The 18746-nt window shown below is 34.3% G+C and overlaps 1 protein-coding gene across 5 annotated transcripts in view; it reads left to right on the top strand.

The window, feature by feature from the left end:
- MBD5 (methyl-CpG binding domain protein 5) overlaps positions 1 to 18746 on the top strand; it is a 193668-nt gene that overhangs the window by 11760 nt on the left and 163162 nt on the right. The window lies entirely within an intron of this gene.

Here is an 18746-nt window from a genome sequence, read left to right on the forward strand (position 1 = left end):
ACTTTCCCCCTTGGTAACCATAAGTTTGTTTTCTACATCTGTAACTCTGTTTGTATTTTGTAAATAAGTTCATTTGTATCATTTTTTTAGATTCCATATATAAGCGATATTATACGATACTTGTCCTTCTCTGTCTGACTTACGTCACTCAGTATGACAATCTCTGGGTCCATCCATGTTGCTGCAAATGGCATTATTTTGTTCTTTTTTATGGCTGAGTAATATTCCATTGTATATATGTACTACATCTTCTTTATTCATTCCTCTGTCAATGGACATTTAGGTTGCTTCCATGTCTTGGCTATTGTAATTAGAGCGGCAATGAACATTGGGGTGCATGTATCTTTTCAAATTATGGTTTTGTCCAGATATATGCCGAGGAGTGCGATTGCTGGATTGTATGGTACTTCTATTTTTAGTTTTTTAAGGAACCTCCATACTGTTCTCCATAGTGGTTATACCAATTTACATTCCCACCAACAGTGTAGGAGGGTTCCCTTTTCTCCACACCCTCTCCAGTATTTATTGTTTGTAGATTTTTTGATGATGGCCATTTTGACCAGTGTGAGGTGATAACTCATTGTAGTTTTGATTTGCTTTTCTCTAATAATTAGTGATGTTGAGCATCTTTTCATGTGTTTCTTGGCCATCTGTATGTCTTCTTTGGAGAAATGTCTATTTAGATCTTCTGCCCATTTTTTGGTTGGGTTGTTTGTTTGTTTTTAAATATTAATTAATTTATTTATTTATTTTGGCTGTGTTGGGTCTTCGTTTCTGTGCGAGGGCTTTCTCTAGTTGCGGCAAGTGGGGGCTACTCCTCATCGCAGTGCGCGGGCCTCTCACTATCGCGGCCTCTCCCATTGCGGAGCACAGGCTCCAGACACGCAGGCTCAGTAATTGTGGCTCACGGGTCCAGCCGCTCCACGGCATGTGGGATCTTCCCAGACCAGGGCTCGAACCTGTGTTCCCTGCATTGGCAGGCAGATTCTCAACCACTGCGCCACCAGGGAAGCCCTGTTTGTTTTTTTGTTATTGAACTGCATGAGCTGTTTATATATATTGGAGATTAATCCCTCCCTGGTCACTTCATTTGCAAATATTTTCTCCCATTCTGTGGGTTGTATTTTCATTTTGTTTATGGTTTCCTTTGCTGTGCAAAAGCTTTTAAGTTTCATTAGGTCCCATTTGTTTATTTTTGTTTTTGTTTTCATTACTCTAGGAGGTGGGTCAGAAAAGATCTTTCTGCAATTTATGTCAGAGAATGTTCTGCCTATGTTTTCCTCTAAGAGTTTTATACTTTCCCACCTTACATTTAAGTCTTTAATCCATTTTGAGTTTATTTTGTGTATGATGTTAGGGAGTGTTCTAATTTTATTCTTTTACATGTAACTGTCCAGTTTTCCCCACACTACTTATTGAAGAGACTGTCTTTTCTCCATTGTATATTCTTGCCTCCTTTGTCATAGATTAGTTGACGATAGGTGTGTGGGTTTATCTCTGGACTTTCTATCCTGTTTTATTGATCTATATTTCTGTTTTTGTGCCATTACCATATGGTTTTGATTACTGTAGCTTTGTAGAATAGTCTGAAGTCAGCGAGCCTGATTCCTCCAGCTCTGTTTTTCTTTCTCAGGATGCTTTGGCTATTCAGGGTCTTCTGTGTTGTAAAATTGTAAAAATTTTTTGTTCTAGTTCTGTGAAAAATGCCATTATTAGTTTGATAGGGATTCCATTGAATCTGTAGATTGCCTTGGGTCGTATAGTCATTTTGATAATATTGATTCTTCCAATCCAAGAACATGGTATATCTCTCCATTTGTTTGTGTCATCTTTGATTTCTTTCATCAGTATCTTATAGTTTTCAGAGTACAGGTCTTTTGCCTCTTTAAGTAGTTTATTCCTAGGTATTTTATTCTTTTTGATGCGATGGTAAATGGGATTGTTTCCTTAATTTCTCTTTCTGAACTTTCGTTGTTAGTGTGTAGGACTACAGGAGATTTTTGTGTATTAATTATGTATCCTGCAACTTTACGAAACTCATTGATGAGCTCTAGTAGTTTTCTGGTAGCATCTTTAGGATTTTCTATGTATAATATCATGTTATCTGCAAACAGTTTCAGTTTTACTTCTTCTTTTCCAATTTGGATTCCTTTTATTTCTTTTTCTTCTCTGATTGCTGTGGCTAGGACTTACAAAACTATGTTGAACAAAAGTGACTAGAGTGGACATCCTTGTCTTGTTCCTGATCTTTGAGAAAATGCTTTCAGTTTTTCACCATTGAGAATAATGTTTGCTGTGGGTGTGTTGTATATGGCCTTTATTATGTTGAGGTATGTTACCTCCATGTCCACTGTCTGGAGAGTTTTTATCATAAATAGGTGTTGAGTTTTGTGAAAAGCTTTTTCTGCATCTATTGAGATGATCATATGGTTTTTTTTCTTCAGTTTGTTAATGTGGTGTATAAATTGATTGATTTGTGTATGTTGAAGAATCCTTGTGTCCCTGGGATATATTCCGCTTGATCATGGTGTGTGATCTTTTTAATGTGTTGTTGGATTCGGTTTGCTAGTCTTTTGTTGAGGATTTTTGCGTCTACATTCATCAGTGATATTGGCCTGTAATTTTCTTTGTTTATGATATCTTTGTCTGGTTTTGGTATCAGGATGATGGTGGCCTCATAGAATGAGTTTGGGAGTGTTTGTTCCTCTGCAATTTTTTTGGAAGAGTTTGAGAAGGATTGGTGTTAACTCTTCTCTAAATATTTGATAGAATTCACCTGTGAAGCCATCTGGTCCCAGACTTTTGTGTGTTGGAAGTTTTTAATCACAGTTTCAATTTCATTACTTGTGATTGGTCTGTTCATATTGTCTATTTCTTCCTGGTTCAGTCTTGGAAAGTTGTACCTTTCTCAGAGTTTGTCCATCTCTTCTAGGTTGTCCATGTTATTGGCATATAGTTGCTTATAGTAGTCTCTTTTGATGCTTTGTATTTCTGTGGTGTCAGTTGTAACTTCTCCTTTTTCATTTCTAATTTTATTGATTTGAGTCCTCTCCCTTTTTTTGCTGATGAGTCTGACATAAGATTTATCAATTTTGTTTATCTTCTCAAAGAACCAGCTTTTAGTTTTATTAATCTTTGCCATTGTTTTCTTCATCTGTATTTCATTTATTTCTGATCTGATCTTTATGATTTCTTTCCTTCTGCTAACTTTGGGTTTTGTTTGTTCTTCTTTCTCTAGTTGCTTTAGGTGTATTGTTAGGTTGTTTATTTGAGATTTTTCTTGTTTCCTGAGGTAAGATTGTATTGTTATAAACCTCCCTTTTAGAACTGCTTTTGCTGCGTCCCATAGGTTTTGGATCATTGTGTCTTCATTGTTGTTTGCCTCTAGGTATTTTTTTATTTCTTCTTTAATTTCTTCAGTGATCCATTGGTTGTTTAGTAACATTGTTTAGCCTCCATGTGTTTGTGTTTTTTACAGTTTTTTTCCTATAATTGATTTCTAATCTCATTGCATTGTGGTCAGAAAAGATGCTTGATATGATTTCAATTTTCTTAAATTTACCGAGGCTTGATTTGTGGACCAAGATGTGAACTCTCCTGGAGAATGTTCCATGCGCACTTGAGAAGAAAGTGTATTCTGCTGCTTTTGGATGGAATGTCCTATAAATATCAATTAAGTCTCTCTCGTCTAATGTGTCATTTAAGGCTTGTGTTTCCTTATAGATCTTCTATGTGGATGATCTGTCCATTGGGTAATTGGGGTGTTAAAGTCCCCCACTATTATTGTGTTACTGTCAGTTTCTCATTTTATGGCTGTTAGCATTTGCCTTATACATTGAGGTGCTCCTTTGTTAGGTGCATATATATTTACAATTGTTATGTCTTCTTGGATTGGTCCCTTCATCATTATGTAGTGTCCTTCCTTGTGTCTTGTAACAGTCTTTATTTTAAAGTCTATTTTGTCTGATTAAAAAGCTGCTATTCCAGCTTTCTTTTGGTTTCTATTAGTATGGAATACCTTTTTCTATCCCCTCATTTTCAGTCTGTATGTGTCCCTAGAGCTGAAGTGGGTCTCTTGTAGACAGCGTATACATGGGTCTTGTTTTTGTATCCATTCAACCAGTCTTCTTCTTTTGGTTGGAGCATTTAATCCATTTACATTTAAGGTGATTATTGATATGTATGTTCCTATTGAAATTTTCTTAATTGTTTTGGATTTGTTTTTGTAGGTCTTTCTTCTTCCCTTTCTGTTTTGTTCTCTTCTCTTGTGATTTGATAACTATCTTTGGTGTTGTGTTTGGGTTGCTTTTTCTTTTTGTGTGTGTATGTATTGTAATTTTTTGGTTTGCTGTTCCCATGAGGTTTTGATATAGCAGTCTATAAGTGTACAAGGTTGTTTTACGTTGCTGGTCTCTTTCCCACCTAGGGAAGTTCCTTTAACATTTGTTGTAAAGCTGGTTGTTTTTGTTTTATGTACTTTCTTTTTGCCATATAAAGTTAGCATTTTTATGAGGTTAAATCTATCATCTTCCTCATGGGTTCTGGTTTTGGTGTCTGCTGGTACATTGGCTTTTTTTTTGAACTGTGTATATTACGGACGGTTTTAAACACAGAATATTTGGCAGAATAGTATAATGAACCCCCATGTACCTCAGTCTGGCTTCAGTAATTAAGAACTCACAGCTAATCTTGTTTCACTTATATCGTCTGTATTATTTTGAAGCAAATTCAGATATTAAATCATTAAATACTTCAGTATGCACACTGACTTTAAAGGTATTTTTAACTAACCTGTATTTTACATCTGCCATAATTTGTCTTGCTGGAATCACTGACTTTCACTACAAGATACTTATAATGTTAAACCAAACGTCAGCATTAGTTAAGATTATTGTTACATAATTTAGGATTTTAAAATAGCCTCTATGAGAATTTAATTATACTAAATACTTATGTTGCTCCTCTCTCATTGATTAAATATACATATCTGTATGATATCCATATAACTTTTTTGTTACTAAAGTTATATCTTAATAAAAATCTTCAGCTTCCTTTTTTACTAAAGTTATGCCTTATTAGAATCTATAACTCTTCTTATACCATGATATAAATTTTATTTTCCTGTCCTCATAAGGCACTATCCTAAATTGTGAATTATGTTACTATATTAAAAAGACTTTCCAAGCCTTTTGAGTAGAACTTTGTATACGCCCCTCCAGAAACATAACAGGGTTTGTTGTTTTTTTTTAATCCTTGGATTAGATAGAATTTCATTTGTTATATGTGGTTAATATCTGATTAGTTTTTGAGCTATCAGTTCAGAAGAAAGCAATACCATCTTAGGGTCTTCTTTGGGGTTTGATACTGAATGTAAAAGTTCATCATAAGAAGTTAAGAAAGTATCTCATGATTACTAATGCCAGAAAGAGACAGAATATCCTTAGACATGATTCTTATTCAAAGAAGAAGGATAAAAAAACCAGAGTTAGTCTTAATTGGAAATAAGATTGTCAATACATATCAAACGCAGAGAAGGAAAATAAATCTGAACCTTCGTCACAGCTAAGTAATATCATGTAAGTTTTTATAGTTAAGAGAGTCCTTTGGGTTAATATTGCCAGATTATTTCATTTTATAAATGAGAAAACAGAAGAGCAGAGAGCTTAACTGAAGCTTATCCAAAGTCACAAGAATGTTTTTTTATCCAGTTTTCTCAGAAGATATTTAAGAAGTATTATAAATAAAAGGTTCTAAAAAGTTATCATTATTAGCAACAATAACAATTATTCAGTGCTTACTATGTAGCAGTCAATCTACTAAATACTTTGAATTATTTATCTCATTTAATCCTTACAGTGTGCTTTGAGGTAAAATCTTTTATTATCCCCTTTTATATAGGTAAGGAATCTGACTCTAACCCAGGCAGTCCGAGACACATAGCCCTCACTCTTAATTGCTGTTATTCAGAGAAGAGACTCTTAAATGTTATAATCAGTAAGAAATTGTATTTCTCTATCAACTAAAGTAGACAGAGTTACTGGAAGAACAGAGAGAGGATTCCAGCAGTCAATCCTAGAGATAAAGCAGGAATGGAAAGTTTTGGCAAGATAGATGGCAAGAAATTACATGCTAAGGGAAAAAAATGTGAAAGGTCTAATTAAAGAAATTTGTGGCATGATTTGGCTCTAGATTATTCCCTTATTTTCAGGGAATACTGCATCCCTCAATTCATTTTTGCATTTATAAAAATTATTTTGGTTTTCAAATAAAAAGATGGCTTATCTTTTTCATAAATTAATGAGGAAAGCAACACTCAAAACATGTTGACTGTTGCTCTAGGTTTTAATGTTTGCTGCAGTTCATGTCTAAAGGTGCACATGAATTAAACAAAAAAATGAAATCATGAAAGAAGAAAGAATTTTTTTAAATGAATTTGCAAGTTTAGTTCTAAATAGCAATCACAGTTTTAGCTTGAGGCTTTTCTGGGTGATTGTGAATAATGATTAGGTGAGATTACAGACCCCAGGCAAAGCCCGAGGACATTAATCCTCCTAGACAGTCATTTATCCTCAAAATAAATGGTCCTTAGTTTGTGGAGTATTGTTTGAAATACCAGAAGGAATCAAGACTTGAGTCTGTCATTTTATCCCAAGGGTCATCTCAGGAGTCTGAAGCTTAAATGTTAAGATAAATGTTTACCAAAATGAAAACCGTTGGCAGGCTTTTCATTTACTGTTGCTTTATTTTATTTTTACTGCTTTGGGGGTATGTATTTTTATTCACCCTCAGATGGAATTATGTATAAAAAATTGTAACCCCAAGAAAGTAATATCACTATTGAAAATTGTGTTCAACTGTGTAGAGCATCTATTCAGGGGAAATGGGTAAGTTTTTTTTAAAAAGATAACAAATTCCACCTCTCATTTTTATTAGATTTTCATGGAAATTTATGTTTGAGAGAATTCTGATTTACTACTCTTTGCTAAAAACATTCTTCTAGCCCGATCTTATCATGTAAAATTATGAACTGGTTAGTGTGGCTATTTTGAAAGCCCTGAAGTTTTGAATTCGTGGATAATTATGTATTTTCAGTTACCAAAATCTCCATTTCCTTCCATCCTTATAACTCTTTGCTCTAACTCTTCTCTAAAAACTTTGTGACTTAAGTTCTTAAAATGACTCCACCCTCTTTTAAAACATATTTACATAATAGATAGTAAGAGGGAGGAAATTAACAAACTAAAACATTTACTTAACTCACCCAATGTATGGAATAATAATGATGATAATACTAATAAAAAGGGTAGTGTTCTCGTAATCATCTAATAACATGAAGAAGGGTAACGAGGCTTTATATAGGGTTTACTATATGCCGGTCACTATTCTAATTCACATTCTAACTCAAAACTCCATTATTATCCCCATTTTTAAATGAGGAAACTGAGTCAATAAGAGATTAAATAGTAAGTAGTAAATTTGGGATCAGAAACCTGAACCAGGGCTTGAGGGAGCCACAGTAGAAAATTCTCAGTCCTACATGGTCTCACATCAATACATATGAGGCTTTGTACTGGGAACATAGTGGTAAATGAGGTAGGCACAGTTCCTGATTTCATTAAACAGAAAATTACACAATTTATTTCATTTCCACATTATAAGGTAATGCAAGAACATATGTAGGGACCTCATATAGTTTGGGAAAATCAGGCAAAGGATCTCCGAAGAAGGGGCTTTTTGGCTGAGATCTGAGGGATGAGTAGGATCCACAAGGTCAGGTGGAAATGGGGAGTAGGATAGGCAGGGGCCACACTGTGACTTTTATGGGCCCTAGGCACGTTTGCCTTCATGGGCCCTTTCCTCCATAAGAATATTAAAAATCGTATTTTGTGATTATACTGGTATGAAGACAAATATGTTAATATTATATACTAAAACATTTTCTTTCAACGAAAAGTGGTTTTTTTCCTTATTTTAATAGAAAGTAAAACATTTTCATGGACTCCTGAAAGTATTTTGGGCCCTAGGCACTTGTGCCCGCTGTGCCTAATGGATAAGTCAGCCTGGAGGTGAATATTGGGCCAAACATTTCAGATGGAAGGAACAGCATAGGGACTTGCTTGCTCAGGAAACTGAAAGGGGGCCAGTGTGGTCAGAGCAGAGAGTTCAGGGGAGGGAGGCATGAAGTGAGGCTGGTGAGGCAGGCAGGGCCCTGTAGGCAGTGTTATTTATCCTAAGAGCTTCCAAAGGGTGTGTGTGTGTGTGTGTGTGTGTGTGTGTAGGTAGGTGGGTGTGCTTAAGTCAAATTAATATATGCACATGGTTAAAATCAATAGTTCTTTGGTTCCCCTTTTCCCACTGATGCCTCACTTCTCTTTCCACTTTTCCTTCTGATATTTATCTTCATTTATCCAGGTAAAAGTAATTTGCTTCCACCTCAGATTTTTTAATTTATCACTTTTAGGCATCATATAGTAACGCGCACACACATACACACACACACAAATAAAGGAAGCATTATAAATTCACTCACTTACCCTACCCCACCCCTACCTTTTGTCTATCATTCTTCATTTGGTTTTATCTCTATTTTTGGTTTCTCTGTTGTAACTGTGGATACAACAGTATACCTTTATAATACCTTTATTTCTTATCCCATTAACTATAGGTGCTGCTTTGGGATTGTCCCCTCTAGCAGATGAGGATAAGTGTGTCCACATTCTCCGTGGTTCTGTTCTCAGTTCTTTCATTTTTGTATTTCTAAAATTGATGCCATTTACATCTATTTTATAACCATAATTAAGCATTTATATATTATTGTGTGAAAAGTGCCTTTGCATTTTCTGTTCCCACCACCTGGAACATCCATTCACCCACAGGACCACATTGATTGATCCTGCCCTTCCTTAAGTTCTTGACCCAAGTGGCAGCTGCTCAGTAGGGCTGTTCCTGACCATCTTATCGGAAATAGCAACTCCCCTACCTAGGATTCTTGCTTTACTGTCTGTTGTATTTTTCGCTGTAGCACTTATTGTTAATACAAATCATATATTGTATTTCACTTAATTTTTAAAATTATTGTCACTCTCCCCATCCTTGAGTACAGCTTCAAGGAGACAAGGATTATCTACTTTAATTTCTTTGATTTTTTTTTGGTTTACTATTTTCCCCCTCACTTTTATAATCTCAGTGGCTAAAATAGTGCCAGATACAGAATCATTTGAATTAATGATTAATTATAGTCCCAAGTAGTCTTCTTTGATTATATGCCCTTACTTGGGCCATTTTTCAGTTTTCTTAAAATTTCTGATTGCCTGTTTTTGTTTTTCTTGCATTGTTTTTCTTTGTCATATTTCCAATTCTTTCCAACTCTTCATTATGTGAAACATTCTGGGCATCTCTTTTTGTTTTTGTTGTTTTCCCTGGGAACTGCTCTTCTAGATCCTTACATCCTTTGGCTGCACAACTGTCATCCTAAGGCTTCCCTTTCCTCCTCTTCTCAACCCACATTTTTTCTATTTTTCATTGTACATCCTCCTTTAATGAAGCATATCCCTTAGCAACTTTCTAAGAAAGATTATATGGATGATAAATTTTTTGAACTTTCACATGTTTGAATGTTCTTTATTTTATTCTCACTAGAAGTGTATCCAGGTTCTAACATCAGAAGGTGCAAGCATGGGAGCAGGGCCTGACTGGGGGAAAAGGGAGAAGTGAGGTTTGTGCATCAGTATTGGAGAGGGAGAAAAAGCATTAAAAGGTGCCACGTTTGACTACTTGCTCTACATGAGACACAGTCTAAAAACTGACATTTTGTACCACTTCTACAACTGACTGTTTTTATAATAGTCTTAACAATCATTGTGTTAAAAATTGTAGAAAGAGTACCGCCTTTGAAGAATGTGCTGAGGATAGGCAGTTGCTGCCTATCTAACTGCTTGCCATCTGAATTGTAGGTTGTTTGGGATTCTAGGGTACAAATCATTTTCCCACTGAACTTGGATGGTGATGCTCCACAATCTTTTAAAATTTATTTACACCAGCCTGAGTTAGTCCTTTGTAGCTCATCTGTTCTTTCCTTCTGGTAACTTTTGGGGTCCATTCTTGTTTTTCTTGGTGTTTTCAGTTCCCAATGATGTGCTTGGTATAGGCTTTTTTCTGTTCATGTTGTATTCAGTGAGCACTTTCATCTGAGGAGTTTAATCCCTAGAAAATCATCTTGTACTATTTCTTTAGTAGTGTCCTTCCTTTTTTTCTTTTTTTTCTTCTTGTTCTTTCCTTCTGTAACTGTTGTTATTCTATGAAGGACCACATGAGCTGAATGAACATCTAATGTCTCTTCTTTATAATAATATTTTCTATTTCTTTTAAAATCTATTTCCAGGCAATGCTCTCAATTCCTAAAACCAAACCAAAAAAAGAGATTCATAGGAGGGTTGAAATATAAAATTATGTTTTCATTTTCCAAGAGTCTTTCATATTCTCTGGGAGTTTTGTTTGTTTGTCTTTGTTTGTTTAAAGATGAAGAGGGTAGTGATTAAGAGCACAGATTTTGGAGCCAGACTGAGCTTGAATCCCTATCTTCCACTTAGTAACTCTGTGACCTTGAGCAATTTTAAATTCTCTGTCTCTGTCCTAATCTGAAATGGGGATAATAATAGTCTACTTATCTCAGAGTTCTAAGGATTAAATGAGTTTGTAAACATAAAACATTAAGAATAAAATCTGGAATGTAGTAAGCCTTATATGTATTTGCTATTATCATTACTATTATAATCATCACTCATATTATTTTGTGTATGATGTCTGCTCACTGTCCCTGAGGATACTAGCTAGAGTTCTTTTTAAAATTCATCTTTTTTCCCTAAGTTACCCATTTCCTCCAATTCAGCTTCATTTTTCTGTTTGCTTTTTTTTTTTCCCCCTCTTTTTTATGCAGGAAGCTTTCTGTAAATATCTGGTAATTCTTAGATACAGGTTCATATATAACAGTGAGGAAGTAAACAGCTGATTGGGAGCTTTGCATACAGAGGCAGCTTTTCCCGATTTCAGGTGTTTAGGGTGGCTAGGACAGGGACCCATTCATTACAATCGAGAGTCCCTAAATGCCAGAGATAAAAGCTATTCATAGGATTGATTTTCCCCAAGAGGAACCCTTTGATTATTTCTTTAGGAATGCCTTGCTTCAGTGGATGTGGGTGCCAGCTGTTCCTTAGACAAACCTTAAATTAATCCCCCCGTTTTCAGCCCCACCTCTCACTGCTGCTCTCATTGCTGCTCTCTCACTGGGCATCCACGAGCCTTTGAACCTCTCTGTAGTTCCGCAGATTGATGGGTCCGATCTTAGCTTTTGCCACTCCATGTCTACTGTAGGCTGAGGTTTCCTGTGCTCCACCGCAGCATTTTTCTCTCTGTATTTTCCTGTTCACATTAATTTTTTGAAATCTGTTATCTGTTGATGGTCTGTCCCCCATACATTGTGGTGTCACTTATTTTTTATTCCTTTACTATCATTTTAGTAGGTCTTAAAAGAAGTAAAAACATGTATGGTCTACCTCCCATCTTTAACTAGAAGTCATTGAATGTTTGTAAGTAGAAAAATGACCAGATCAAATGTCATTTGAAGTATAGCAGCATAAACTAACTAACAGACTAGATTTTCCTGGATATAATTATGTGATGCTTACAGCACCTAGCACATGATATAGATAATAAAACTAGTTATTAAAATAATGACATAAATGTATGTTCTTAGACATAAATAGATCAGTATTTAATGAAATAAATATTATCATATTACATAAACATGAAATATTAATATGTTATATAATATATTATTCCCCAGGCTAAAACGGAAGTAACTTTCTTCAGAAATCATCTAATCTCTACCTACTCTAGCAGTGCTTTCCATCTGTTGCTGAATACCAACCTATCTCTTATCATTGAATATAAACGTGATTTTGCATAGAATAGCAGTAAATTAGTCTTAAACCAGCCTTTGACTTCTGGAAGCTTATAATCCTTTATTTGCAGTAAGATGACAGCTATGAGGATCAAAATACTATCTCATAGGGTGGCAATGGTGATTAAATGAGATAAAATATATAATTTCATTTTCCCCTTCTTCATACTGTGGACCCATTTTTAAACCACCTCTAGAATATTTCCATAACTAGATTAAATTTGCTAATCCAAATCCCCTAACCTGTATCTATATGAAAATTTTGGTACTTTAAAGGGGATTGTTGCCAGCTCATGGAATGTTACATCTAAAAAGTGTTTTTCCTGCTTTCTTGTTGTCTTAAGCAGCTCCTTTGGGTACTTGATTAAAAGATACTTGTAAGCTTTAGTGCTGTTAAAGAAATATACATTGATTATAGCCAAGTCTTTATACTATGAATCATTTCTTTATCAAAGTTCTATCTTTATAAATTCTAGTCACTTAAATGCAGTTTTTTAGTATCTCCCATCTAATTTGTTTCGCTGTCATGTGTGATTTCTCTTTAATGTTATTGAATAGATTAAGAAAAATGCACTTAGACAAGTTGCTTTCATTTGAATCTCTGTTAAAAAGAAATATACATACATAAAAATTATAAGTGGTAGCAGAGTTTTATTATAGATTATTAGGGTCTCTCATTTACTTCCTGTCTTTTACGTAACCTGGGGAAGGGGAAAGGAGAAATTTTAAATCCGAAACCTAATAAATTCAGTAGATTTCAAGGAAAATAATAAAAATTACAGTAAAGAAGATTCCAGACTCCAGATATCTACAACTATGTGATTATGGCTTAAAGAAATTGCAAAACCACTATGCATTTTTCATAATTAAAATATATTGTCCACCCTTCGAGTTTCCTTATATAAATAAAAAGATTGTAATTTCAGATATCATTATTGTCATACCTATTTGCCTTTATTGTAACTGGAAATTTTCAGTATCTTCTTCTTGTCTCTTTCTGACTGTTCAGTGCTCACACACACATACAGTGTGTGCACATACACACACACACACACACACACACCTGAGGGAGTAGTAAAAACAAAAGGCATTTTATTAAGTAAATAACGCTCCTCAATGGTTTTATTTGTTTTAAATAGTAGATCAGAAGTTCATTTTTAGGGCACTAGCTTCTATTTTTACATAGGAATTATTTTTAAAACCATACTATGCTATTTTCTTTCATAATTTGAATGTTGTTATGATTTCTTGGTAGCACTACAGAAATCTTCCTGCTTGTTTTTTTTTCTATTCACAGTATTCAAAGTGAGTCATGTGACCTAGATATTGAAAATTGAGGTAGAGTGTGCTACATTGCTGATATTTACTGTGAAACCTCAGAAACTGCTTCCACAGGCTAGAATTACCGGGTGCACACCGTTTAATATTGCTGCACAATCATTTTTAAAGCTGGCATTAAAATATTGTTTTAAAATATTCAAATAATAGAACATAATGCTTTTATATTCCAGTTTAGAATGCATAAATAATGATTGTTCATTTTAAAGTTTTAGATCACGCTAGATAAGACTCATTATGGATTTTTCCCCATTATTTACCTTGTGTTTAGAATTACAGTAATCTACTTATTTTGAAATCTAACCCCAATAAGGTGCAATTAGTCTGTTGCTATTTCCTAATTTTGGGTGAACTCTGTTAAATTATTAAAAATAAAATAGTATCTAGAGTTTGCAGTATAAAATTGTGCTCATCAAAAGAGAAGTTATTTTATCATCTGTCAGATTGGTGTAGAGCATCTCTTCAAGAAGTCAGCTTTTACATTCAGGAAGCCATATTCTCCCAGTGTGGAAAGCTGTTTCACCATTTAATACTTTTGTGTAAAAAATAAAACCCAGAAAGGAAAACACTGAATGAATTAAAGCATCTGAACAGGTGACTGACTTTCAAGTCATGTATGTACTGAAAGAATCTGATTTGTTTTCTCTTTACTCACTGCAAAAATATTATAAAATAGAAGAAATAACAGATTACATAACAACTCTTAGCTAAGAAAATTACAGCACAAATGTGCTAAGGATCAGCTCTGTAGTTTTGTTTGTCCTCTTGATGACAGAAAGATTAGCTTACCAAACTAATTCATAGGTTTCTTTATATAGCCAGGGAAAACTACAGAGTACCAGGGCAGATGACCAGAATCCGTACTGAGAAGTCTAAGACCATAAGCTGGCAACTCAGTGCCTAAAATCCAATCTGAAGTACAAGGAGAGGCAGAAATAAGTAAGGAATACAACCAGGTTTGGCCAAAGCTGGGTAGAATGAGATGCAATAAACAAATAAACAATAAGCAAATACAAGAGAGTGGCCCAGAACCAGGACTCTAACAGAAAGTGTGGGCACAGCATATTAATACCTTTCGGGGGAGTGGGAATGGGAGGCATTATCAGGACTAGAAACTTATTATAATTGAACAGTACATCTAGCTCTGATTTGTCTCCAGCTCCTGGATGAATTTGCTCGTCCTTTTTCCCGAATCAGTATTTCCCAAACTGGTGTTTCATGGAGCAGTCTTCTAAAAGCTGTATCATGAAGTCCAGGAGAAAATATCAGTTGTCAAGTAAATCTGGAAAATGAAAATACACACACACATATATATTCTTCATATTTTTCTTTCTTGAAAATTCATAATGCCCTTATCATGTAAAAGTTTCTTAGTAGTCCTGGAAAAAAGAAATCTGTAAACCCAACCATTCCCAAACATGTTTGACCTGGAACAGTATTTTGCATTATATCAAGTTCCATCTTTTAGAGCTGTGTTCTCCAGGATACCAGTTTGGGAAACTAACTGTCTTGTTTTATAAGTATTTCAATAAGCTGTTGCAAAGCCATTTTTAAAAGGTAGGATATATGCTGAATAAACGAATGAATTTGTCCAATATTTACTAATATAGTTGTTTCAACTTCGCACAAGATCCAGTCTTTGATACAAGAAGGGCTCACATTATTATTTGTATAGTCAGACAAATAGGAAATCACTATAGCTACTTATTTTTAAAGGTCACTTAGTGTGTTGAGTTATATAAGCTAGACTCTACAACACAGAACCACTGATCCCATATTTGGGGCAGCAATCACTATTCATTAATAAGAGCATCAAAGCATGTTTCACAACAATTATATTGTGCTCTTAGTAATTCTTGGTAAAGAAGACTCCAACTAAAAGGGTCCTGAAGTGGTCTTGTGTTAACAAGACACACAGAACTGCCAATAGCCAGGAGATTTGTACTTTCTGTTCTGGATCTGCCATCAGCTGTCTATGAGACTTTATAAAAGATATTTCTCTTCTGAAAAATGAGGAGATTACCACTTCCCAGCTAGATATTAAGAATGAACTTCTAAAAAATTCTAAGTTCTGTGCTCATTCTGTACCCAATATTAATGTGAATTTCCAAAAGATGGATGTAGTATTAAAAGTTTCTGTTACCCTATATTTTAAGTGATCTTCCAAACATAGTTTGGGAAATACAGGACTAAATATATTCCAAAATTCCTTGTAATTCTGAAATGTTATATTCAATTATTCTAAATTATATATTTACATTTTTCTCCTTACAAGAAAGAGGACAGTATATTTATAAGCAAAGAACTTTACCGTGTGCTCATGAGGGACCAGAGCTGTTTGAAAAATGTCCTAGGTTACAGCATTATCTTACAACAACTCAACATGTAATTAGATCTTTTTAATTTTTAATTAATTAAAAATAATATATGCATGATTTTAGAGTAGAGTGTTAAAGATTTTTAAAGTTGTTATATAGTATTGGTCTTTATGATTTCTAGATAAAATACTCTAAAATCATGAACATATTATTTTTTACTTTAAAAAATTGCATGTTACAACTCTAAGGAAATAATAGCTAAAGAAAAAATAGTTTTTCCAAAATAGAAACCGTGTTGGTTTTTGTCACTTAATTTAGTAGTTCATCAGTGTCATGTGTCATCGCATATTCTTCTAAAACATTTTTGAATATGACATTATAGTAACTTTCTGCTATTAAAAAAAACAAAAATAAAGGAAAAATATTTTATTTCTTTGGAGGTAGAGTGGAGCATAGAATGGTTGGGATTTTCTTAAGGAAAATTTAGTTGCAAAAAATATTTGGGACAGGAGACCGTTTGAAAAGATTCTCACTGGCCAAATTTGAGACAGTTTGAGCATCAAAATAAGTAATGATGATAATGAATTATAACACACTGAATAAAGTAAGAATCCAACCATTAAATGAATAAATAAATGAGAGAGAAGAGAAAGCTCTTTCTTAAATTAGAATGACAACTAATACAAGAGATCAGATCATGGAGTTAGAAAACCATCAATGGGATGCTAAAATTAGTGGGTAAAATTTTACATAAAATACTTCCAAAATATTTCCCCATGAATAACTTTTTAACTATAAAGGAAACAATCATTTGACAGTGGAGAAACCGGTGGACATCACATTAACAAACTGATCAAATTTAACACCATCAATATTGTGTTAAACTGACATTTCATGTGCCTCCTCATATGATACACTTGAAAAGCACACAGCATTACCTCTGTAGTATTCCCGCCAAAATGCATAACGCAAAGCTAATCATGAGGAAACATCAGACAGACTCAGAATGAGGGACATTTAACAAAATACCTGGCCTGCATTCTTTAAAAATGTCAAGATCAAGAAAGACAAAGAGAGGCCAAGTAAAAGTTCCATTTTAAAGGAAACTAAAGAATCTTTAACAACTAAATGTAATGTGTGATAATGGAACCTGGCCCAGGGGATTTTTTTAAAAAGTGTAAAATGCTAAAAGGGCATTTTTTAATAGTTATCAAAAATTTAATATGAACTATGAGTTACATATATTAAATTTCTTGATTTCAAAAATTGTACTGTGGTTATATAAGAGAATGCCCATGTTCTAAGGAAATGCTTACTGAAGTTTTCAGAGGTAAATTGGCACATTGCTCCAATTTACTCTCAAAATAAGAAATTAGATAAATAGATAAGATACTTAGATGACAAAACAAATGGGGCAAAATGTAAGCAATTGAGGAATCTGGATGATGTTTCTGGAGAGTTCCTCATCCTATTCTTGCAACATTTCTCTAGGTTTGAATTTATACCAAAATAAAAAGTTTTAATACTTCTTTGAACTCGAGTATGCCACTGAGAGTTAAAGCCTGTTTCATTATCATGGGTCAAATTGTTCCAAGTATTTAAGAAAAAAGTCCAAACGTTAGAAATGTATTCCTTGCTCTTTGTCCAAATTGATAAAATTATAAAGCTAAATTAATATGGTGATTAATCCCCCCCCAAGAAAAGGTAATTTATAGTGTATTTGTGAGCCATGTTAAATTCTTTTTTTTAAAGATTTATTTATTAGTTATTTATTTTATTTATTTTTGGCTGCATCGGGTCTCAGTTGTGGCCCGCGGGATCTTCATTGAGGCATGCAGGATCTTTCCTTGCGGAGCGCGGGCTTCTCTCTAGTTGTGGTGGGCGAGTTTTCTCTTCTCTAGTTGTGGCGTGCGGGTTCCAGAGCTCGTGGGCTCTGTAGTTTGTGGTACGCAGGCTCTCTAGTTGAGGCGCGCGAGCTCAGTAATTGTGGCATGTGGGCCTAACTGCCCCACGGCATGTGGGATCCTAGTTCCCTGAACAGGGATCAAACCCATGTCCCCTGCATTGTAAGGTGGGCTCTTTACCCCTGGACCACCAGGGAAGTCCCTCATGTTAAATTCTTCATGTTAAATGTACCATATGAATTCAGGGTATTAATATTTTAAGTGAATGCACTTAGAGAATGTACAATGGACAGCTATTTCAAGACACACATAAAACTTAGACTACATCCATTCTTCCCAACCTCCACCCCACCTGCCACACGCTTGTTTATTCCTCATCCTCCACTTTATGTGGCTAATTCAAGTGTAACAAGAGCTTTGTCCAGTAATCTTTTTTGCCTTCTATATTTTGTAATCATTGTCACCGCTCTATAAAGGTGATAGTTTATGTATTAAATTAAGAAAGGTTTTTTTAAAAAGACTTTCTACTAAAAAAATTACCTAGTTTTTGATATTTTCTTTGTGTTATAAATTACTATGTTTTATTTTTTAAGTGGGATAATCATTAAATTATCCTTTTAAATATTTTGAGTGCATTGCCATTTTTTAAAACCTGGCACAATATGTATATTTACATTATGTATGTTATTTACATGTATTATATGTATAGTTACATAAAGGAAGTAAAAATATGTTTTACTTCTTTTACCCTTCTCAAAGTATAAATCCTGCCTTCTTTGGACACATAAGCTATACAGTCTTTATACACTAATTAATATTTGTTTTCTTTTCAGAAGTTACATTTGAGAGTTGGTTGACATTGTGAGTTGGCAAGTCAGAGTAAAATTCAGAGGACTAAATTGTACTGTGGTTTATTTTTTTAAAGATATTTTCCGTTTAAAAGATAATCAGGAGACAAAGACTGTACTAGATTCAGGTATCAACTGGTATAATTTTTGAATCCAAGAGTCTACACCAAAAACAAATGTATAAGAGGGGTAAACTAAGAGGGACAAAGTATGTGTGAATATGTGAGTATGTTTGAAGCAGGATTTTTAAATTGTTTTGATGTTTCTGTGTAAGAAAGAATATTATTATTATTATTATTATTATTAGACCATACCACACAGCATGTGGGATCTTAGTTCCCTGACCAGGGATTGAACCCGTGCCCCCTGCAGCGGAAGC

This window comes from Eubalaena glacialis, chromosome 1 (assembly GCF_028564815.1).
Source record: "Eubalaena glacialis isolate mEubGla1 chromosome 1, mEubGla1.1.hap2.+ XY, whole genome shotgun sequence".
NCBI lineage: Eukaryota > Metazoa > Chordata > Mammalia > Artiodactyla > Balaenidae > Eubalaena > Eubalaena glacialis.